The 25,226-nt window shown below is 42.3% G+C and overlaps 1 protein-coding gene across 2 annotated transcripts in view; it reads left to right on the top strand.

The window, feature by feature from the left end:
• Positions 1-25,226, top strand: part of ANKRD6 (ankyrin repeat domain 6) — a 102,619-nt gene that overhangs the window by 33,490 nt on the left and 43,903 nt on the right. For both annotated transcript variants that reach the window (XM_056344028.1, XM_056344029.1), the window contains exon 3: positions 18,553-18,708. The gene's annotated coding sequence lies outside the window, so the exon portion shown is untranslated. The remainder of the gene's footprint in view (positions 1-18,552; positions 18,709-25,226) is intronic.

The following is a 25,226-nucleotide window of genomic DNA, read 5'->3' as shown; positions in this document are numbered from 1 at the left end:
CTTAGAGATTAGCCTGCGAAATGTAAATGTCAGTGTTGCTTTTGTGTTACAAAGCTGATGATTGGGAAGGTTAGGCTGTGTGAAGTGCTCACCAGGTCTGGGAAACTTGCCAGTTTATTTGCTTGTAGTTCATCTGTGAAGGAAGGAAGAAAAATATATATTTTTTTTATTTCCATGATGCACACAGCAAGCCTGAAAGGGACTGCTGTTTCTCTTGACTGCTTCGCTTTTCACTGTAGCAGTGTTTCAAACACCAAAGTCTTTTTTGGCTGTGTTGGAGGTTTCCACGGAGGACCAGCATGGCTCAGCTCTAGGCTGCGAACTGGGATGATACTGGAAATACTTCAGCAATTGTGCCGAAGTGGTGCATCTTCCTGAACATAATCCAAAATCAAAGTAACAAGAAGGATTTTTCTTTTCCTTTGGCACTTTTGCAGTGATGCTTATTACTCTGACATGACATTTCCAGTCATTTGAGACATCCCAGAAGAGGCAAGACCTGAATTTCTAATATAAGTAATAAACAGTAGTGTTTCCCTGCTCACTTAAATATGTATTTTAATATGACAGAGGCACAGGGTAGGTTTTCTGTGTCAGGTAATTTTGAAGAGGCTTCCACACAATTTTTCAGCCAAAACACTTCACTGACTTAAATAATACTGTTACAGAGATAATTAGTAACTCAGAGAAAAATTAAGAAGCTCAGGCAATAAGGGAAAGACACATTTTCTCCTGGGGGGGGGGGTTTGAAATGAGTTGGGAAGTAGATGAGGCAGGGAGGTGCATGAAGGCTCTTCCAGATGACATAAGCAGCATGGAGAAGAGTTTGGCACCAGCAGTGCCAGCATAACTTTGGATGGGCAAAGAAGTGTCCTGAGGTGCTTGAGCCAAGAGGCAGGAGCATGCATTAGGGAAGAGACGGAAGCAGGATGCCAGCGTGAGGGATGCAAAGGCTCAGCTGTGCCATGGAGCTGGGCAGGCTTGTGGTTTGCGTGCCCCCTGTCCTGCATGGGTACCACGGGTCACGCAGGTGCTGTAACAAAATGTGGCCTCCTCTGAGTTGCTTACAGATGAGGAACAAGTGCATTGACCTGGCATGTTGTTAGTCTGTTTAAATTTGTTAATGCATAACAATGTGAGAATTTAGCAAGAAATCCCCTTCCCTCTGCACTGAGGCTGCTGCCTGTATTGTTTCCTTTCTTCTTTTCCCTCTTTCTCTTGCAATACTCACCAGACATCTGGGATAATGGAGTTCTTCGCTTCTACAGCAAGTGCAGCACCTGCCATGTGAAATCTTTTTCTTTTCGCGTGAAAGCTTTAAGCAACACTTCTTCCAGACAGAGATTAAGGCCTCAGTATTGCTGTCTGGGCTGGACATTTGATTAATACAGGGTCCCTTTATTGTCACCCTGCCTTTCTGCCCTTCCTCATTAGAAATCAGTGACTCTTCCCCAATTCATTCATGACAGGGAGAAAAGAATGCCTAATGATACACATAGATACAGACAATATACAGCATGCATTCCTAGTAAAATGAGCTATTTTCCCACGTGGAGAGGGGATTAAGCAGGGGGTGCATTTGCCTCCTGCAGCTGCTAGTAGAAGCCTCTGTCAGACAGCAGCACAATATATATGCATGTATGCACATACATACACATGCACGTAGAAGAAATGAGCACAGTTGCTGTTCACATATAAATTTGTTTTGTGTTTATGTTTCGGTGAAGTGACATTGTGGCCTGGAGCTGTTTGGTTGTTTTCTTTTCCCCTCTGAAAGTTGGAAATGGTTTTGCTCCTGTGAGGTACTGAGCGCTTCCGCTAGCATTTGACAGCACGGTGTCAGCTGTGAGAATATTTATTTGCTGGGGTTTGTCCAGGAAGGAACTGCAAGGAGGGGTGTGTGGGTGTGTTTTGGCCAGAGCACAGTGCCCTGGGGCCATAATCCTTCCTGTAATGAATTGCACAATGTACTGAGTTAGGAATGGGTACGTTGATAGTTTGCTGGAATCCTTTTAGCACTTACATCTAGGGTTTTCTCCACTTTTTAGTGATGTAGTCCCTCCAGACGCAGATGGCATGAATGTGTGCAGCAGTTCACCTGGGGTTAGGATTTGACAGCTGCGTTTCTGCTGTCCTTTCTCTGGTGTCTCCCAGCTGAGCTGCCGGTGGCCGTGCCAGGGCTGGCATTTGGGGCTTGCGGCAGTTCCCTTCAGCCTGGGTGGAAGCACAAGCCCAAGGGGTGCCGTGCAAAGCCCAAGCCAACAGCTCTCTTGGACATGTGCTGATCCGGAGCGTGGGGACTGCTAATGCGGAGTTGCGGGAGTAGCTCAGAGGAGAGACCACTCGTGTCCAGGCATTACCGAAGGGGGTTTGATGGGGAGCAGAGGCTTTCTTCTGTGTTGGTGAGATGGTTACGTGCTGTGTTTGTGGTGAGACCAGTGTGGCCAGGGCTTGACTCACCCCAGGGCAGAGAGGGCAGAGCTGCTGGAGCTTCAGGCTGCAGGGTTTGGAGCTGGCTAGAGCCTGGTTACAGTATGTGCCGGTGGTGTTGGGAGGCAGGGTTAGCAGGTCCAGCACGGTAGGTGGTGTTACAGAACAGAAGAAGGGAGACTCACCTTAGATGTTTATAAACATCTTGATAATGTAGAGTGTAAAAAGGAATGTGAACAAAACCATATATAAAAATATGTGTGCTTCTTTCTGAGTGAATTCAACTTTAGGAAAGATTTGAATGTTACACCGAGGTGGCAGTGAACTGGGAAGATCTTCCTAGCTCTAGGCAGCACAAGAGGCAGCAGGAAGGAGAGAGCTGTCAGAAAAGGGACAGAATTTTCCTTCTGTAAGTACTAAATAAACTTAGATGTCCGTGAGTCAGAAAAGAACACTAGTTCAGAGAAGGCATGTGGGGGCTAGTACTTTAGTGTGCCTGAAATAAAGTAGCTCAAGTTTGAGCCTTAGCAATCTTGTGCCAGTTGGGGGAATCTGTCTTCTGGTGTTCTACAGGGAATATAAACCCAGGCTTCGTGTAGTGCCAAGCGCTCATATCAAGGCATTTTGTGATCATGTAGCTGCACTCTGGAAATATGTGAGGTTTTCTTCTTTGAGTCTGTTCCTGTAAACCAAACTATTCTTGGGAAACAGAATACAGAAATATTATAGGCTTACATGTACCTCACGCATCTATATGGATGTCAGGGAATTAACTGTTGAGAGTCTCAGGTAATGTGGTTGGGAGACTGCTGCTATTTAATGTCTATTCTGAGTATAAGCAAGGCACTCTGCACACTGCTGTTCTGCATTTCCTTCATGCTCAACCTCAACCTTGATGGTCTTGCACTTTTGTGAATCAGGTATCTGACAGACATAAGGATCAAAAAAAAAAACAACCCACAAAACCACCCAGCTCTGGTTCAAGACCAGTTCAGGTGAAATGGAGAATGCAGATGGGGGAAAATGTACCTGAAGAACAGGTGCTATGCGAGTACTTTCTCAATGAAAGATGCTTTTCTGTCTACTGCCTGGGCAGTGTACTGCCTCCAAAATGTAATGGATTCACCACAAATCATAAGGTGTCAGTGGTCATAAGTGCTGCCTTTATCTTTCAGTTGGTTTTAGTTCTGTTTTTAATGTTATAGCATAGCAAAGGTTTTATCATTGCAGCATCTCCCTGAAAAACTTACTCTTCTGCTCTATAAACTGACTTGGTTAATAATTCAGTTAATTATTTTTTATTTTAACGCACTAAGTTCTGTGGGTACATGAAACTGGCAGCTTTCTTTGGCCATGGTGCTATGGATCAAAAAGCCCTAAAAGTCAGACCTCATAAAGAGGGTATTTTCACAAGCACCTGTTCACTTTGTTTATGGAGGTATGTCTCCAGCACAGGATGAACCTCATTCTTGCAGCTCTGGCATATGAGCTGTGACAAGCTCTCACTGATGCTGCTGCTGCAAGTAATAAGCTAGAGGTTACTTTTCTGGATGAAATACATTTAAATGGCAATGAAGGAGAGGCTTGTGATTTATTTTGATTGTTTTCCCCCATGATATTTGCATACTGCAGTATGTAATGTGAACAGCTATATATAATGATATTTTTTTCCTCCATATGACACCATAAATCAAGAGAGAGGTTAAAAAATAAATTGTACTTAGTGACATTGCCTTTGCCTTTGCAAAACTCAGAAGGAGCTTAGATCTGGGTGCTTGAAATGAACATGCTGTTGTATTTGTGTTGAATATAGCACTATATTTTTGTGTTGGGTAATGTATCTGTGAGGCAGATATCATCACCTGAATATGATAAACATTTAGAATCAGCCTTCATTGTTTTCATTCTCATTCCCAGCTCAGTGTTAAAGAAATAGTTAAAACTATTCATCAGGGGTTTTGATAAACATTCTTCTATAGTTGTCAGAGTGATTAAGATGTAATAACTTGTTTGAGATAGGCTTGACTAAAAAGCACTTAATAACATAGCACTGTACTAGCTGTTACAGAACAGCTGTATTTTTTTTCTCCTTATCAAAGAGGTTATAGATTAGGATGGTTTACTCTGCAAAGTCAGACCTCTTTCTTACATTTGGCTTCATTTAAATTGACAAGAACATGAAAATAAATATGACAAAAATAGGTATAATCACTCAGAATTCTGCATTAAGAGTGTATGAGTGTGAATTGAGGGTACAGAGTACATCCGAAGAAGGAAAACGTAAATTTAGTCTGTACTCTGTGTGTAACAGCTTCAAATGATATCAGTTTAAAAAGTATGAGAACCTTGGAAGGAACTTAGGCAGCAATAGAAGAATTTTACTTTCTCGCTTGCTAGCTTGTTCACACATGCGTGCACGTCTGCTTGTGTTTCAGACGATTGGGCCAGCATGGTAACAGTTCTTGTTTGGCACAACAGCGCTTCAGTCTGCTGAGACTGTGATGCTTGTTTCGCCCCAGCATCTGGTGAGATTAAGTATTAGTGCTGCTGTTTAATGAACAGTTTGCGGATGTATATGAGTATTTGGGGTTGTTTTTTTTTCCTCTGGTTTGTAGCCAACAAAGCCTTCGGGATGAACAAAGCCTTCTGGACTGCCTACTACATAGATTAATTTACAGCTGCCAGTTTATATTAGTTGTTCTATTTATTCTGCTTGGGTGCTTTTTTGAGGAAAGGAGTATTTCTTAGTCAATTGTCTTGTAAAGAGAAAGGAATTCAAGAAATGTGAAGCAAACAAATTCCCGCTAATTAGGCAAGCTTTTGGCAGCTGAGTTGTTTGCTCCCTTTTCTTATGTTTTTATGTTACACAAAAGGGCTGAAGTTCTAAAACAGAATTTCAGATGGGGTGCGAACTTTGTCTTTACCCTCCTGCACTCTACGCTGGTGATGCCAGGGCTCGGTGAATAGCAACTATAACTGCATTTTTTGCCTGCCTTCTTGAAAGCCTGGCTCTTCTGAAGGTTTTGACAAACAGAGCAGCGTATGCCTCTTGCCTCCACAGCTCCTAAGATGCCGTAGGTTTGTCGGGAACCCTCTAATGCTTCCTATTTTTGTGATGTTTCTCTGTAATTCTTCTTTCTGTCGCTGTTTGTGCCGAGTCCTGGCTCCGTGTGTTGGCTGCCTGACGCAGCCAGGTACTGCTGGCTTGTCCTGCTGGGGAGGTCCAAACCTGTGCACGACTCGGCGCCCCCTGAGAGGTGACTCTGCACTGGGTGGTTACGAGTGAGGGCATGAAGGAAGTACCTGAGTTTATCCAACAGCCTTATGGATATGTCTGGATATGGATAATACAGACTGGCTGATGTCTTTGTCTGTCTTCTAAAATAATTGCTTTGGGGGACTCAAGTAGTTCAGAAGGGGCTTAGTTACTTTGCTTATGGCAGGATCAGGCACAAAAGGAGATGCACCCTTCTTCCCCACCCCCAGCGGAGCCAGAGCCCTTTGTTGCTCAAATTACTGAGAATGGGATCAAACTGGGCTAAACATCTTAAACAATCCCACACAGAGGGTTCCTTCTCCCTCTCCCCTCCCCCGGGTTGCAGGGTGGGGGTAATGCATTGGGCCTGTTTGGAAACCAAGTGGAAGGTAGCGAGACGTGAAACATCCCCGATGTTCCGAAGAAACCTTGCAGGGACAGGAGCAACTGCTCTCAGGACCCTGCAGTGTCGGGGCAGCCCACTCTCTGCTGAGCCCTTCCTGCTGAACTGCCAGCTCGGAGGCGATGCAGGGAAGTAAAGTCTCTTTGGCTTTTGGAAATATTTTCCCTCCTGCTTGTTGTAATGAATGGTCTCTTGCGTAGTTCACTCATAAACCTTGGCAGGTAGCAGTTACAGTATCTTGTGCATTTTGATGCAGGTGTCTAACGAGTGATATATCATACATAGATACATAGGTGCATATATATGAACATTGGCGTTTTTTCCTTTTTTTTTTCTCTGGTGAGAAGTAGGTGCTTTCTTGCTCCATAGTAGGTGATTAGAGGGCATGATATCCGTGCTGTGATCTCTGCTTTCTCCTGACTTGGTTGGACTTCGGCTTTGAAGCTTGCAGGTGTCTGACTGTGGCAATGGTGCAGGTGTTTGCTATGCAATCTGCAGCTTCATTTGAGAAATACTTTCTTCTCCCGTTTTATTCTTTATTTGAAGGTATTTAATTGATTTGGAAAAATCCATTTAATTAATGTTGTTTTTTAACTGTTTCATATCAGATGTTAGAAGTATACGTGTGTTCCATTTAATAGGAATTTTATTTGTTGAGTGTGTCAAAAGTTACTTGAGATGTACTATGTGGAAGGTTTCAAAAGCTTATTAGCTACTCTTGTGTTTCTGAGATCGTGTGACAGAATGGAGCTGGTGCTGGGTTTCTTCAAAGTATACTTTGACATACAGTGGGGTACAGTTTAAAACAAAAAAACATCCCTCCCAAGTGCACCAAACCCCAAAACAAACAGTCAGCAATCTATCAAAAAGAAAAAACCCTTTTTTTTTTGTCTATTGTATGTGGTTTTTTTGTCTATTATAACCAGTCTTTAAGGTGGTCTTGGAATAATGAATGGAACTATTTAAACGCACTGGTTTTCATCATTGTAGTTGAAGTGTCATTTCCCCCTAAAATATGCAATACTGAAAACTAGTAATTGTGTTGTATCAAAAATACACCCAACAATTCACTCTTTTCTAATACTTTTCTTTGTACTGAGTAGATATTTATTAAAATGTAGTATTTCCTTGGTTAAAAAACAGAATTGTCAAATTGTACTATCAAGTTTGTATTTTGTTGCAAATTATTGTGCCTTTTTATCATCACTAGAGATACTCAACTTTCACATTTCTTAAATCACATGTAAAATTGGTTCTTTACATTAAATCAGTTCCTCCCAATGCCTGATGAGTCTGCTGCTCAAGAAACTCTAAGGAATCTTCTTTTTGGATGTAAAAGCCCAGGGTATGTTGGGCTGTCTTTGGAAGGTGTAAAGCTGAGTGAGGTGTAGTTTTTTCTGTTGCAGTTGTGGGAGCTCTTGTTCCTGGGGCTAAGTGCCAAAACTTCAGTCCAGCCTCATGGCCCGTTAGCTGGCTGGTAGTGATGAGATGTTCGAAATGATTTGCTCTGTGGTTGGGATGGTTTTGCAAGTGTGTTGCTTCGCCTTGGTCACATCCAGTTCCTCTGCCATGAGCTAGAGCTGTAGACAGGCTGGGTACCCAAAGGCCTGCTAGCTGCTGCACCTCTTCCCTCTTACTGAGATGGTAGGGCAGATATAGGATAATCTTGTAAAATACTTCAAGTTAATATTTTTTCTTTTTTTTTGTTTTTTTTTGTTTTTTTAGTACAAACAAGATGACCAGTCAAATGGTTTTTGCCTTTAGTTTGTGAAAAATATATGGACATCTAAATCCTCTTAGTGCCTTTTTTGCCTGTTATTAAATAACTGTTTTTGGTTTATGGGGTCACTTTTAGAAATTCCCAATGGTTATCTTTTGTCAAGGAAATTCCAATTGTTACTAAATATCTTACGCATTGCTTTGTTACAGCTGAATAAAGAATCAAATTTGTTCATTAACTACTACATGCCCATGCAGCAATTGGAAAACCTTAGGACCTGAGTAGATGTGAGAGAACTAAAGTACTTCTCAGTACCTGACTTCTTTATTTCATGTAGGTTTTTTTCTGTGCTTTATTTTTGTGTGCGTCTAAAATAATTCTGGTGTTTTTGATTGTTATCAGTAAATTGAAAAGTCTTACAAACAACTGCAGGCTACTTAATTTCCTTCTTTCTCTTTCATTCGGCAAAAATACCTATCTATCACTATCTATTGCACCATCTAAGTCAATAGAGGCTTAATCCTTGTCTGCATGGGAAAGGGAAATTGCCCTGCCCTGCAGATGGACAGAGCATAGGAATCGGTCAGTATCTGTGTTAAGCTTCCTTAAACATTTTTTAAGAGTAAAACCTTTGACAGATTTTGTAGTTGAAGACCTTCCTCTCAAATGGTGGTATGGGTTTCCTGATTTTCTTTCATGTGCACAAATGACTTAACCAAAATAATGACTGTTGACTATATTATAGAAATATATGTTCAGAGCATGCATAACTAATAAGACCTTGTAAAGTAATGGATGTGCAATAAGAACCCACAAAAAGACTTGAATTTTTTTTTTTTCTTTTGAATGTTTTCTTTTCAGTTCCTGACTTTTCCATTGCTGCTTCTGGTGTTTTTATTAGAGCTGATGACAATGTTGTTTTAAAAAGCAAACCTTTTTATTCACTATTTTCATCATCACAGATACTCTTTTTAGCAAGATCTGATGGGCTTATCTCAAAATTGTGTGCTTATTGGTTACTCTCAGGAGAACAAATAAAGCAGAAAAATCTTTGGGATATTTTTGGTTTTGTTTTGCAAACATTCCAGTTGTAGCTATCCACTTGTGTTACCTGATTTCGAACTTTTTTCTCTTTTTTATTCCTGCCACAGATGGGAAGCAGGCAGTGCGCCGAGCAGGTACGTACTCGCAAGCACAGTGCTTGTACTTTCAGGCAGACCTGCCTGCCTCTCCAGATCCACCCGTGCACCTGCTCCGAGCTGGATCTCTTAGGGAAGGACTTGAAATGAGGCAGTAGTGGCAGGACAGCAGGAACCACCACTGAGGCTGAATCCTGTATTTGGGTCTCAGTATCCAAAACAGAAATGGGAATAATCTCGTGCCCTCACATACCTATATGAAAAGTATGCGCTTCTGTTTATGTTAGATGAGGAAAAATAGTTCCTGTATTTGCTAATGTATTTCAAACGTGATGATTTAGAATGGATGCAAGAAAGATAAGCGGGTCATTTTGTGAAGTCTTTCAGGTGTTACTGAAACATCAGGCTAGTCAAATTTGGACACTTTCAAGCCAGTCCACCCTGGTACTCTCTTCTAGTGAATGAAAAGTATTTTCTCCAGAGGGATGTTCAAAATCCCCAAATTAAGTGCCTAGTCTGGATTGCCTTCTGTCTCTGTCTCCATACGCGTGCTCTGCAGTCAGCAAAGAGGATGAGTCTGGGATATCTGTGTGTATGCTTCCCCTGTCCCTTGTCTGTCCGTAGGGTGGTGGTTTGGGTGCCAGTACGGTGGTGAGGGAGAGAGGTGGGGCAGTGCAGACATCAGGTCCTTCAGTTGCAGAATGTAGTTCAGGGGAGGAAATTTGACAACTTTTTCATTTGTTTGAATTAATTCCTCTACATGGTGCTCCTGAAACTCCCTGTATTTTAGAGAAAGCTGAATGAGCGACAATCTGTAGGCTAGCTGTTCTGTTGTTCATCTAAAGAGCTCTTCTGTTTTCATGTGAGGGCACCTCATTCCCACGGTCATACTGCTCCACAGCCCTTTGTTTGTCTTTGCCTCTCTTTTTGCCCCTTTTGGATGGAAGGGCATAAATCTCTGAAACATCCAGCTAAAATGTCAGGGTACTTAATCAAACAGTGATGCAGCTAGTTACATACATCTTGAAGAATTTAAACAGAGAAGAATAAACTAAGGCAGCGAGTTCATATGTATAAAGGTACGTTTTCCTGCAAGAACTGTAATGGTTCTGTGGTGTCTGTGCATTGTAGACCCTTACAGTATCAGGTTTTAATGTGTGTGCCTTACAGTAACTGTGCAGTTAGCTGAATTAGCGGCTGAATTAGCGTGTTCCTTTGGCAGCCGGAACTTTGAACTGACTAAATTTTACGCACTTAAACTTCCCCTTTAGCATTTCTCCCTTTTCTCATTTGATTTCCTTCTGAAAAGCAGTAGAGAAACTAGCAAAAGAGAGGGAAGGAGGACACGATGGAGAAATGCCATAATTCAGTTGAATACATGTCTGAATTGAAGAACTATTCTTTTTAAAATTCATGTTTTGGAGTTGTATTGCAGGCTGGCAATCCTGTTCGCTTCGAAGAACATACCTGTATTTTAAACAGCTGACATTACATCCAGCGGAAAGAGGGAGAAGATCCACAGGTTAAATGTTATGAGATCCAAAAAAGATCTTATATTCAGAGATCCAAAAAAATATCCTGAAGATTTAAATTCATTTGCAAATATGATCAATAACAAGCCTTACAGCTCTCTGGGTATCAGGAGCTGGGGCGAAATCCAAACCCCATCAAAGTTAACAGCAAATTCCCTGTGACTTAATAGGGTCAAGGATCATACTTACTTTCTACTTAAGGTTTTGCATGTGTAAGATTAGATATACTGGAGGTGGCACAAGGAATGCCTTTGCTGTTTAAAGATGCTAAATGGTAGATAAATGAACAGTGGTTAAAAGGTGCTGGGAATCCTGTAGGCTGAAGAGGGGAGCTCAGAGCTATAATTACAGTTTAGAAGGCAGTTCATAACCAATTTCTAGCTCTTTCTTTTGGAAGATGGAAGCTTTGACATAGCAAAATACTTTATTTAATGGATGGCCAGTTCCTCGTTATGTATGGGGTTCACAGCGTCTAAGTAGAGGTGCTTGAAAATTAGAGCTGAGCTCCCTTTGTGGTCAGACGAAGAGGCCAGAAAGAACCTGGGACACGCATCCTGTGGCTGTATTACAGCCGTTTCTCTATCTCCATTGGCTGTAGAAGGAAATTAAACTAGTCTAAACCCAATCTTGTATAAGGTTTAAGTTAGGCGAGGTGTATCAGCATGATGGCTATTGCAGGGCTTTGAGAGGAGCATGTATGCCTAGTCATTGACCTCCAGTTAAGTGAAAGAATTCGAGGGAATGCAGAGAATTGGCTGAAGTCTCCAAGTTGTGTCATTTACCATCCTCCTTGCTCCTGGATGGATCAGTAGAAGGGGAGAGCAGTTATGTAGTGTTTTTTTTGCCCATCACTGTATGATGTTAGTTTGATACACACAATTTACTTTAAAAAGTTTAAGTAGCCTTAATAATAGAAAGCCCCAGCAGAGCGGACACTAATGGTCTCCTCAGTTGTCAGTCTCAATATAGAGATTAAGAATTGAATGAATAAAGGGACCAAATTACCATCTCCCCCCTCTGGGTGTTGCCTCATGAAAGCAGGTATGAGCCATGACCGGGGGTGGTTGAGCAGACTGGCTCTCCACCATGCCCTGGTGCGAGACAGGACTTTGCCTGTGTTCTCGGTTCAGCACCGTTCCTGAGGGCTGCTGCAGCGTCACTCAGTTGAGCTTTTTTACACAAATGGTCGAGTCCAGTCATCTTGAAAGAAATGCAGTATATCATGCACTGATACTATATATTATTGAATACTTTTCAGATGCTAACCATCTGATACGCTGCGTTAAACCTAGCCCAGCTAGGCCTACTATTTTTTCTACCCAGTTTTGCACAGGCAAATCATCTTTTCTTGGCCAAAGCTCTCAGTGAGGTGTAACAGCGCAGCTCTGCGGGGTGTGCACCCAGAGGTGGATATGTCTCCAGTGTATTGGGTTGAACTTGCAAAAATGTCTCAAGGAAAATAAAGCATCTGTTCCTGGTTTCATCTGGAGCTTGGAGAGCCTTAGTTAATAGTATAAGCACTGTCTATAAATACCTAAACACTTTACTTTCTGAATACTATTCCTTGAATATATTATAAAGTACAGCGCCAGCATTCCTTTGCCTCCCTTCTATAGGACAGGTTTGTACAATCAGTCCAACGTTCAGGTAAAAAAAATATTGCTGCTGCATGTGCTATGTATTTTCGGTCTGTTTTTTGTGTCCACTGCGTGCAAGACTTTAGTTGCAACTCGCTTCTCAGTGAGACTGTTTGGCCTTTTTTTGGGAGTGTTGCTCATTTTTTTTTTTTCTGTAGCATGTCAAACCGAAAATTTCTGACCATTAGCAAGTAAAACAAAAGTGTTTCAAGAGGGTTTTAGGTGGGCTTTACCAACATGGGATTTGATCTGTGATGATGACTGACTGTGATAAGTTGACTTTTTACCTTATTCAGTCTCAGTACTGAGAAAAAGCAGATCACCTTTCTGTGAACAGCTGATTTTCTAAGATACTGTTGTGTTGACAGATCAGTTGTTAAACATAAACCAAACGTGCGTCCCCTGGGTTTAGGAGATTAAAAATATAAGAGTTACAGCATCAGTGTCAACATTATCTAACCTTATCAGACTTGGCATTATTACTCATTGTATTTTCCAACATCACTTATGATACTTTGCCAGGTACACCATGTGAATAGTGGAGTTGAACATATTTATATTTCAGAGGTAGTAAAATAGATGTTTTGCATTTCATTAACTGAATGTATATGAAAATATTTAATTGATGGTTCTATAGAGGAACAATCCTGCTCTTATACAGTATAAGAACTGATGATTTTTTTTTGCTAAAAATATATTTAAGATGCATAACAAGTAATATTTTTGGCTAAAAATGGATTTGCATAGCTTTGTATGTTTTCTTATGTGCATATGGCGTATAAATGAGCTCTGAGTACATTGGATTCATGCGATATTTAATCTCAAGTGAAATGCTTGACACTTGTAGCAGCAGTTGAGATGAGGATGGCTTTATTGGTGTTTTAGGGTCACACTTTCTTAAGTTCAAATTTTTGTCATACTGTGGTAAATTAAAGTTTTGTTATTGATCTCCAGCTATTAGAATTTTCTCCCTTATATATCACAGTGTTGTTTTTTAATTGATTAGTGCGTGCATTAAAAAAAAGGGGCGGGGGGGGAAATGTTATTAAACTTCTTCAACGCGGACTTGCATGACTGATACAAAAAACAGGAGGATGTTAATCTTCTCCTTCCTACAGAAAATTAGAAATATCTCCTCCTCCTAAATGGACTGCCATGCATTTTGGGAAATACCTATGTGTTTCTTGAATCACATGCACTAAGCAAATCTGACATTTTATAAAGATGTAGTAATTTGTTATAAATATTTAAGTATGGCCTGGATTGTTTTCAGAAGGCAAATGCAGTGATCTTGAGACTGAAACAATTTTATGTGACACTTCCAGGAAACGTGCTGCTGTATCTTTTGTCTTGTCTGACTGACTGTTGCCTTGTCTAACTTTTCCAAGGAAGAAAAATCAATGTAAATATAAGCAAAACTTTTATGAAGCAGAAAAGCAATTTGGTTGCTCTGTAAAGGAGGAATTTTTTTTTTCTTTCTCTCCGAGGAGAGCACATGGTAGACTTGCTAGATATTTTTCTGTGAACTAAACTTATTAATTTTTAATATCTGAAAATTTTTCAATAATCACTGTTTTTAAAAGTTTTCTGGTATATCTCTTACTAATTCTTAGAGATACTCTAGTTTTTAAAGCAGTGAATGTGGGGAAAATGGAAAGTGTCTGAACAGTGCATCTAATAGGGCAGTCTGCCAAATTTTTCCTGCATCTTTTAGCTCTTATTAAGTTGGATAAATCTTTGTTGAGTGAAATGTTCAGGTTTCCCAGAAGGCTTTAACAAGGCAGAAACTTAAAAATTTCTTAACAACTTGGGAACAATGCTGTGCAGACATCAAAATAACATAACCCCAATGTGTCAATTATATAAAATACATTTGCTCCTTTATTGCATACCAAGTGTAATTCCAGCATTCATTTAAGGGTATTTAAAGGTACGTATTTTCTTCTGATGCATCTTCCATCTCGTTGGAATAATACAAGAATCTGCTCTGCCATCCCCCCTGTGAGGTGCTTCTGGGCTGGCTCTGTGCTGGTGGGGCGCTCAGTGCCGGCTGGTTTCCCATGGTTCTGCTAGGCTGGTAGCCCTGCGGTCCCTTCAGCTTAACAGCAGTCCCTCTCCACAGCCCCAGTGAGGTTTTTGCCAGCTTGGGCTTGTCCCTGCCGGGCTTCCTTTTTTTCTCCCTCCAATTCTCTGGGTGGGAACTCAGCAATTGCTTTGAAGAGAAGACTGGCAAGAGAAGCTTTTTTACTGCTTATGCTCTCTTCTCCCTTCTTACAAGCCCTCTGTTCTCCGGCAAAGGCAGTTCTTTGCCTGCCCTCTTTTGCGAAGCCCCCCACTAGCCCTGCTGGTCATGCACCACCTGAATAATTACACTGCTTTTCCATCTCTTCTCTTAGTATCCACCCTCACCTCATGTTCCTCTGGTTTTGCTAGCAACATAAGCTCATTTGAATCTCTTCCAGCTTGAAAAAAAGGCCAGACCTTCTAGGTACCCTCTGCAACTCTCTCCTCACTCTCAGTCCTCAACATGCCATCAGTAGCTGTTGGTGGAGTGTCTTTCTCCAATGCACCTTTTCCAGTCCAGCTTCGTACATTTAGTTCTGGGCAGCATCTTTACTAACCTCTTCCTCATCAAACTTTATAATGTGCACTGCCTCCTCAGCCTCACTTGAGCTGTCAGCTGTCTGCAGTCCCCAGTGTTGTTTTTTAAATCTTGCCTATGCTTTTGTTCTCTGGTCACGTCCTCTTCAGGTTCTTCTGCCATGTCAGCAATATGCTTGGAGGATTCTTTCCCATCCTGCTTTTTGGTAATTCTTCTCTGTGGTTATGCCCTTGGTCATTTTGTCTTTGGTTTCTGTGCCTTGTGGATGAGATCACCTTCAGATAAACACCAGCTCAACTTCTGTGTCCATGCTGAAGACTTCTCTTGGTTGCTGTGCACCCAGCTTACCTTCTGTATGGGCCAGAAAAACCTGTCTGTCTTTTCAGCATAGTCTTGTGGGCATGGAGATGCCAGCTGACATTTTTCTATCCCATAACCTCCAGGTTTTTTCCCCTTTTCCAAACTGTCACCAGCAATTCTGTATTTTTGATCATTTGGACAATACAGTCATCCTTCTTGACACTCAGATTCCTAATAAGAAGATCTTTAATTCAGGATTCCTCTAGGTGATTGTGACCACTCTGTGCCTAAAACTTGCCGAATTCTTCTGCATCCATCTCTTTTGTATACTCCTGTACTGATAAATCTGTCCAGAATTTATGTCTCATAATTTGTGCATCTGTTCCTATAACATGCCTCAGTGATGTGTGAAGATTTTACCCTGCTGTTCTGGCATACCTCTGCAGAGGTTGTTTCCTTAATCTTAGAGGTTTGACCAAAGCACCTTCCTCCTCATGACCATCCTTTTCTCTACCATGGTGAGCTTGAGGTGGTTGCCATTTTTTGCTGGGGGGAGCCTGTGGTGACTTTTCATCTTTCATTCAGTGTTAAAAGCTCAGCTGCTTCCCTGGCTGATTCAGAATGTCACCTTCTGTTCCCTCCTTGGCCCATTTTGACACAAACACTTATGCCCAGGGAGAACTACGCAAGAACATCCGCGGTGCTGCCTTGGAAGCCTCACTCAGTGCCTCCTCCTTGTTTTACTGTGATGCCTGAAAAAAAAAATAATGGTAACCAAGGTGCTGCTAGCATGCCTGGGCTCTTAAATTGTTGACAGCATTGTTGCTGAATCCCTCCTACATCATATACCTGCCTGTCCAGTTGCTGCCTCTTGGTTTTTCTTTCAAATTTAGAGCAGGGATCATTGATTTCACCTTCCAGACCCTTTTCTTTGAACCAAGTTTCAGATTGTAAGTAGTCTTTAACAAATAATGTGTAAATTATCAGCATGTTGTGGTAATTTCATAAATTGCAGTCTGCATTCTAGACATTAATTGCCAGAAATCTACAGATTTCTGTAGAGGTAAATTTACTTCTGTTAGTATATAGTTTTCAAGGAGTATAGGCAAGAGATAAGATACTCAAGTGAAATCACACCAGCTGTATTCCTGCTGAACCTGGTGAGGTGAACAGAATGATACAGCTAATCAAAATTAAATTGAATTAGGCTTAATTAGGTTTACAGCACTAATGTTTTGGTCTGTGTTTTTTTAAAAAAGGAACCCACTATTTTTCCAGTTCCCTAATGCAGTTGTAAGAGCACATAACCTTTGTTCCTTGTATACCCTCTGTGGCATGTTTGGGAACCTGTTTTCAGGGTACACCATTTCTTCCTAAGTAGTGTATAAGTTTGTCCAAACTGTAACAAGGCATTAGATGAGCTCTGGAGATCTCTCTCTGATTTCCATTTCTGCAATTAACTTTAGGCTGCGTCTTTTTGCATGACATCTCGAACATGGCTATTAATAGCCTACCTGTAGTTTAGATGCAGTTTATTTATTTGGTTCTTTTTATTTCAAATTATATTCCTAATAAAAATGAAACAGAAAGGTGTGTTTGCAAGACAGTGACATTGTCATTGACAACAGTCAGCAAAACAGTACCGAAAGGTCCAGTCAGACATAACTAGCAGTTAGATTTCCAGTGCCCTTCTGTATTATCAGATTTTTTTGTACATAAGCATATCTGCTGATCTGCATGCATTAGAAGAAAGGATAGGAAAAGCAGCTGAGTTATGTGGAGATGTTAATTAGTAGGAAAGAGGGACGGTAAGGTCTTCCTGCAGCATTTTCTAATTGGTCACTGAACTGGCATTTCAGCGATGATTTCTGCTTCAGAGATCAAGAGAGATTATTTATTCTTAGCAGTTTTCTGTCTGCAGCTCTCAAGAGTTCAAGCAGGCCAAGAAACTTGCATCGTTTGTGAACACCGTTGAACAAGCCGTGACATTGCACTGAGGCCAGAGGGTTCATTTCCAGCCTGTGGAGCCAGGCACTCCCAGTGCAATGTCAGCATGTTTGGGCTCCTCTCTGACTGTAAGGGGAGGAGATGACCGTTACTCCAGTTTTGTTTAATGAAAAGGCATCACTCTTTCAAAAGCAAAAAAAAAAAAAAAGAAAGGGGCGGGTGGAAGACCACCCTGTATAGACACTAACTTTTAATAAGATGTATGTGAGTTTAGTGAAGCACATGCTTATATGGTCTTTTGCAGCCTTTCTGTCACCTGTACATGAGAGTGAAGAAGTGTGGCTGGACCACAAGTCCATCTCCCAGCACTTGCCTGAAGCAGATACCTAATGAAGCATGCAAGAAGCAGGCAAGCATGGAGTAATGCTATGCTAGAGTACTCCCCCCATTTGCTAGCCATGTTCATATGAAATACTCCCTATCTTTGCTGAGTGTAAGCCGTGGGGCAGGGGAAGCTTCTTGTAGCTAAACTGTTTCTGTAGTGTGTCAGTGGTCTTAAGGGAGTCACCTTTTTCCCCAGCGTGGTCATTGCTGTTTAGAGGTGATAGCACATCTTTTACTTTATGGCTTGCTGTGGTTTACCAGCAGCCCAGTCTCTGGCAGATCGTTTGCTTCTGCCGCAGGGATCTGAGGAGGAGAGTAGAAGTCCATTTCCTCCTTGTTAAAGTGGCAGCTGCTCACCCTGCCTGTGTGCCCTGGGGAAGCTTCTGCAACTTGCTTCTCTACAGATGTACCAACCTGCCATTCCACCTTTGGAAAGGAAACCACCGTGATCCCCTGGCCCCTCCACCTGTGTGTACCACAAGGGTTGAATTTATGACCCGGGAATAGTAGAGACCTGCTTGTTTTGGCAGTGTAGGCCTGTAACTCATCTCATCTGCTCATGAATACTGCTAACATAGTAGTCTTTCTGGAGTTTTGAGGGGATACGCTGGCTTCAGAAAGGATGTAATGACAGATACGGCAACAAATAAACCTCGAAAAGCAGCAAGAAAGAGGAGCTGGTAGGAGTATTTGTGTAAAGAGAAGAACAAGAGAGGGGTCACAAGCTGAGAACAGAAACCTTAGTGAATACATCTAGTAAGTTCCTATTGCCAGAGAAAAATCAGCTTACTCTCATCACCTAGGTGCCATGGCTGAAATGGGATACCTGGGCTGAGGTGACAGCGAGATGTGACGGGGAAGGCACTAGAGAGAGAGAAGTAGAACAAGTCCTTTTCCTGATTTTATTGATTTATTGCATGATTTCTGGGAAGATATGAAGGTCTCTGCCTTTTGTATAATTGTGGAGCTGCCACTGCTTTGCATTTTCAGAGATCAGTTAGTGGGAGCCAAACTGGAAAGCCATGATTTGAACTTGTTTTGTTTGTAGTGGCAAGCAGGTGTATGAAAACCTCAGGAGGAGATAGCTGGGTTTGCCCAGGTGTATTCAGGCAGCTGAACGCTGCGGAAAGCACTGGTGTTAAAGTTCTGTATTCCTTGGTCTGCTTTGACAATCCATTTACGATGTGTTTCTCCTCATGCAGGAGCAGCCTACCATACTGTGGTACAGATACTCTCTGTTGCTGTCAGCACTGGAAAAGACTGAAGCTGGCATCTCTGCTGTCCTTACCCAGAGGTTGCTCTGCAAGACACAGCTGTAAAATGTTCATCAGAAAAAACTGAACAATAGATCCTTAAGAGTGAGTAAAAAGCAAATCTAACTTTTAAAATTTTTTTGGGTCTTAAATGTATAAAAATAATGCCATGCAGAAATGCATTTGGAAATGCATTGAAGTTCCTGAGTAAATAGGGATTGAGAAGAGCTCAGAGTTTTTCCCGTGGTGCTGGGTTATGATATTTATGTCGCACTGCTGTGTTCTTTGGAGTATGTAGTTCCTAGTCTCCTCTGCTGTCCGTGTTACACCCCCGCTGAACTGCATTTCTAAGGACTGGTGGCTCAAGGCTAGTGAAGAAGAGTGTCAAGCGTCTTATTGAAATGGGATTTCCCTAAGCAAGATGCTGGCTCCCTGGAAGGAGAGCTGCTCTGTCAGGGAAAAGATCACCTGGGAGGGATCAGCTCCTTGGGACTGATATGAAGGCTGCATGGGAAAATACCTGGACAGCTGTATCAGGAAAGGAGTTGTCCTGTTTCGTGGGCCATGTTCACCTGCTCAAGCAGGGAAGTTGTGCAGGAATGAAGAGGATAGTGTCCTGATCTGCCTTCTCCAGGACACAGGTGGACAGCAACAGTTTCCAATGGCAGAGAGAGACACAGAACATCTTAAGGATGTTTTCTCAGTGGTTTTCAATTGCCCTTTACTTTTGAATTCTGAATGATTGTGTTCCAAAGAAACCCGCTGCAAAGTGCTTTCTTAGGTGTTTTGTAGGCTGTAGCTCTAGACTTTTAAGACATGAACTTGTAGACCCAAAGGATCGCATACTCGGTGGGATGCTGCAGAGTATGGGGCAGCAGCTGGGGAGGCTGGAGGGAGGTGGCTCCGGTGTCCAGGCCTTGCCCTGGTGTTTGAACCCAGGTACCGCTCCTGCCTTCCCACAGCTGGAAGAGGTCTGCAGAGCCCATCCTTTGAGACGCATCACCTGTGCTCTGCCCAGACCTAGCTGGGAGAAAATGCTTGTGATTCAGTGACTGATTTCCCTCAGAGTAGTCTGAGGAGTTTCCTTTCCTGGAACGTTTGACCAGCTGGGATATTTGTCTAAGGTATATATAGTATCAGTTAGTAACTTTTTAGGCGTGGTACAGCAATGCTGTTTCGTGAACCTTGAGTGAAAGCCAGCTGTTTTCAGCTGCACCTGCTGGAATAAGGTTTGTGATGATGATGGTGTTTTTCAAAAGAAAGTCAGAGACTGTTCCCGTGGAAATCTCCCTCCTCTGCACAAGGAGGGGCTTTCTTTGTGCTAATCCGTTTCATTGTTTCTGGGAAATAAGGCAGTCTTGATGCTGGAGGATGAGCCAGGCCTGTGGGATCATCGCCAGAAGCAGCTTAGGGCTTAGAAAATAAAACCAAAGAGCATGGCATGATTTCTAAAGTCCATGCAGAAGACAAGTCATTACTGAGATTTGCTGATACTTTCTGCACCAGTTGTTTTTTTCATTTCTGTTCCAGTCTGAGTGTTTTAATTCTTAATAAATCACAGTGATTTACCATTGACAGGAGATGTCATGGTGAAGTCAGGCAGATAAAAGTCCTCTAGCAAACTGCAGAAAGCTTAGTGTTTCTCACAGATACTGTGGATAGGATTCATTTAATCTAACTTTGGGTATTTATAGTGCAGTATCTGAGATGATGCTTAATGAGGTAAGTAATTTTAGACTGTCATTCATCTGACAGTTGAAATGTGCTTTAGGATGACATGATTCATGTCCTTTGTTGACCATAAAGGGAGTCTAGCTGAGTAAGTCAGTGGCAGATGTCTGCACTGCCCAGTGAATCTTTTTCTTTACATCTGGTGTCACAGTGCTGTCCGGAGAGCCTCTGAGTTTGGAGAGTCCTGAAAATTTGCATTCAGTCATCTGTGATCAGTGCAGACACAGCAGAGGTGGTGCCAAACACTTCCTTGCAATTGTTTTCGTGTTTGATTTTTTTTTTTTTTTCCTTTTACTCTCATGAATCTGAGATTTGGCTTTAGTCATCAATTACTGTTTTGGGAGGAACATCATGTGATACAATGGAAAGGATAATTTTTTAATTGTTACCGTGAATCATAGCTCTATGGTAAAACTTGCACGAGAGCTTGTGTCTGGAAGTGTAGTCCATGCCATACAACCTCTACAATAAGAATTTATAAAAATACAGCTCTTTTTTTTTTTCCTGGTGGATGACAGAGGAATCCCAATGTTTCTGGCTTTTAATCCTTTGTGAAGTTTCTTTCAAATTTCACTGAAGTTGGAGTGAACCTGGTTGTCGCTTACATTTATTTGGAAAAACCTTCCTGTGTAGAAGAGGCAGGGAAAGGAACATATGAGAGTGATCCAAATGGGCAGCAGACAGGGCTGAACACAAACTGGCCACGTGGGTGGTAGGCATGGTCTGGATATTGTTTTGGAGCTCTGTGCATGAATGAAGAAGCTACCAAGGAGACAGTAGACAAAAACGCCAGTAGTGCTGAGAAAAAGCATGAGTGTGCTCCAGGGTGGTGTACTGCAGGAGCATGCTTGCACTAGGGATGCTGTCCTGCTAGTTGAGTCCCACTGGTGAAAACCTCTAGCTTTCCTAATCTCATTTCAAGAGAAACCATTTAGATGGCAAGTGTAAAGAATTAATGTTTGCTGTGCAAATTATTCTGTCGCTAGTGCATACCCTGCTGTTTTATAGACTTTCCTGTTTTCTGGATGAAGAAGTAATTTCCTCTTCTTGTGCTGTAAACCTTCACCCAATGAGCATGTGTGCAATTTTAAACACATGGTTCATTTCAGTGGCTTTAGGTGACTGTAGCTTAATAAATTTTCCAGCAAAGAGCCTCGCAGGAACTGGAACATCTCTCTTATGAGCAAAGGCTGAGATAGTTGGGACTGGTTAGCTTGGATAAGACAAAGCTCAGGAGGATCTCATCTATGTACAGGAATACCTGAAGGGAGGGTGCAAAGAGGATGGAGCCAGGCTCTTTTCAGTGGTGCCCAGGGGAAGGACCAGAGGCAGGGGGCACAACATGAAACACAGGAGATTGCCTCTGAACATCAGGAGGCACCCACTGCGAGGTGAAAATACACAAAGTACCTCGGCCTCCTTCATTGACAGAGGGAGATTTTCTCGTGGTAAGTTAGAGAGCTTGCTTCAGGTGGTAGTTCAGGAGAGGGTGGTACCTGACAATGAGCAGTATGTGCGCAGGGACCCGGACTGGAAGCCTTGCGCCTCAGGGGGTTACTGCAGTATGGGGAGCAGACCACCTAGTTACACTCTGGTGCCTTGCGAACTATGGAGGTGGATGGGAAGCAGTGAGCTGGGAAGGTGCAGGTTAAAAGGGGTTGTGGAAGCCAGTCAATACATGTTTTACCTATGGAAGATGCACCTTTGTAACTTGTAAGAAAGCATCCCTTGAGGACTGTCCTCAGCTTCCATAATGGAGACCTCTGATCCAAAGCCTGCGTGTGAGTCACTGGGGAAGAAATATTAACTGGCAGTGTCTAAGGAGGGTCTTTTTCCCTGCAAAGCCTCCCTTACTAATGTGCTCCCACCAGTGCAACTTCTGGTCTTGCCAGAGATTTTCCATTGGGAAAATCCCTGCACAACTGTCTCCTATTTCCCTTGCAAGCTGACATGGAAACAAGATCAGCCATGCCATCAGCATTAAAAGGTCTTAGGGTTAATAGCACCATACACTAAAGCAGGGCGGGGAGGCGGGGAAACTGTTGTGATGCATATAACCCTTTCCAAAACGCATTTTTTAATTAGTTTTTTAAAAAGCTATTTTTATCACCCAGACTTCTTTTTCACAAGGATTTGACTTATCTAGATACTTTGGATTGATTAAGCAGTTGTGGGGTACTACTAATGAAAGTAATTACTTTAGTCCTGAGAGGACTGCAGCATGTTATAAAATAGGTTGTAACACTCATTTAACACAATAAAAAAGGGTTTCCAAGTAGATACTCTCTGTTGCTGCTTGAAATGTTTGTGGGTTTTGGCTTTGAAAGCTATTACTGCTTCTGTCCCTCCTGTTTGTGTAACTACACATAAATGGGCATTAAAATAGGCCTGTTGGGCTCCTCACGCTCACTTAAATGTGCTTTTCTTGGTGCCCCTAGTTTCTGAAAAATAGAAACAGTGTTTAACCCCTAGTTCACAAATGGGGTGGTGGGACAGAAAGGGCCCGTAAACTCTGCAGGAGGATGGAGTGGGGAGGAGATGCAGGAACTTCAGAAGGAGAGCAAATCCATGGGGATTTGGCTCCACTGAGACCAAAATCAAGAGGATTGAACTCTGCAGAGGTGACTGCCAAGCACTATACTTACCTGTCTGTAGGAATGGATCCCGGCTTCCTACAGGGCAGGGCACGACTGATTAGGCTGCAGAAACAGTCTAAGGTTTGGAGTGGGATGGGAAGTGAATTTGATCTGATGCACTTGCAATGAAAGGCAAGACTGGCTCTGGGGCTCTGGGATGCAGAAATTGAGCTGTGGAAGAAGTCAGAGAGAATTATTAACTGGGGAGTTGTCACAACCTGAAGGGTTACCTGGCCTGCAGGAGTGAGGAGATCATGACTGGCATTCTGTAATACACAAGGACATGGAGGCTTCATCCTCTGAACTTCTCTGCTTTATTAAGCTTACCAAAAATAACACAAAATTCACCACTAAAAAATAACACAAAGTTCACCTGTGATCAACACAGCGAATATATATATATCAATATCTCAAGCTACTACAAGTTATTAGCAGCAATCAATAATAGCAGTAATCAATAATAACAGCAACAAGCACATATATAATATTGCAGGTTACTACAAACTTATCCCTAGTCGACTTACTGATATATAACAGCAGATATGATAGATTCCTTACGTATATATGCATATATATGCATGTTCATCATATTACTGATACCAAGTGCATCAAACCAGTCCCAGAAGGGGGCCAAAGCATCCCAGAAGTGGGAGGACAAACCGAACTGACCCCAGAAGTGGGCTGGGGTAGACTAATAAAGCAACAGGCAGAGTCCCACTTCAAAGATGATCCTTGTCATGGAGTTGGGAGTCAGCCAGACATCCCTGGCGAGGATCCAAGAGCTTGCCTAAAAGATCTTGTAGTAGGCTCATGTAGGGAGCTCAGCCTGTTTAGGCAAAGGAAAACATGTGCAGCACAGGAAATTCTGAAAGGGAAAACCTCAATTTTGGGTAAAAATTAAGTCCTTTCTATAGCACAGAGATGTAAGAGGGTGTAGGATACCACCCCTTCAAGGAGCTAATAGGTGCTGTTAATTTCTGGGTTTTTACCTGGCAGAGCCAGTAGATGAGGATGATGATTTCTGTTCTCTCAGACCAACTTTTTTTATTTTCCAGACTGTTTTCCTGTTCTTACGGTTAGAACAGCCAGTGGCAGTTACTGGTCCTTACTCTCTCAGGATGTTTCCCCCATTTTCCAGACTATTTTTCACCTTTTCAGATGATAAGTTGCTGTTACAGTCCTTTGGTTTTGCATCTACTGATGGCATCTCAGGATGCCTCCGGTTTCTAGGCACCCAGCTGCACTTCGAAGATGCTGGCTGGTTTCTCAAGGATGCTGCAGGTTCCCAGGCTGGCAGTTCCCAGGCTCACAGTCCAGCAGGCATTTTCTCTGTTGGTATTTCAGCAGATATCTTCTGCTCAGTATTTGTCCCCTTGCAGCCAGGTCAGCTTTAGGGCTGCTCACATCTGGAGTCCTCTGGAAGTACTCTGGTTTTGAGTACCAAGCATCAAAAGAAGTACAGCAGAGGATGAACAAGTAGAGAGCTAGGAAGTGATCTAGAGGAAAGGGGTAAAAAAGCCTTCAGTGTGTTTTACCTGAAATAGAAAGCAATGGAGGAAATGAAAGAAGGGAGGGGGACAGGAATCCCCATCCATGGGCAGTGATTTTCCATGCTTCATCATATTTGTTAATATATCAGAAAAAGATGAGGGATCATTTTGATAAAATGGCTTATATTGTGGGGGAAAGAAGCAAGTGTAGTAATTGTCTGGGGTACAGCACTGACAGTATTGAAATGTCAGTTTATTGTCCTCGTTTCTTTATCATTATATGCCTCCACGTGTAAGAAATGATGTGGAAGTCCAGTCTGTTTGCTGAGACTGCGAACAAATGTATCCTTTAATATGCATTGCAAATTTTTTTGTCATTTCTGAACATCTTTGCGCTAGAGTTAGAGACCTTCAGTGGGTGTCGGGTAGGATCCTGCACAGCCATGAAACAGCAGCTTTGGTAGCTGATCTAATGGTGCAGAATTGAGCCTGTGGTGTGAAGAGAAAGCTTTGTCCCCTTCACCTGCTGCTGTGTAACCTGTAACAGTGAGAAGTTACATGAGAAGTGTGCAGCATAGAGGCTTCGTGCACAACATCAGAGATTCTTTGCTACCTTTCTCACAGATAGGATAAAGTTCCTAAACGCACACCTTTTCAGCAGGCTTTGTGGTCTCTGAACGATGGGCTCTCTTCTTACTAGGATTTCCTCAGAGATGCTTTTAAGTTGCATCCCAGCATTTGGAGACCATTTTCAGGGCTCTTCTGA

The sequence above is a fragment of the Falco biarmicus genome, chromosome 6 (assembly GCF_023638135.1).
Source record: "Falco biarmicus isolate bFalBia1 chromosome 6, bFalBia1.pri, whole genome shotgun sequence".
Taxonomy (NCBI): Eukaryota; Metazoa; Chordata; class Aves; order Falconiformes; family Falconidae; genus Falco; species Falco biarmicus.
This window is presented reverse-complemented; position numbering and strand designations above follow the sequence as displayed.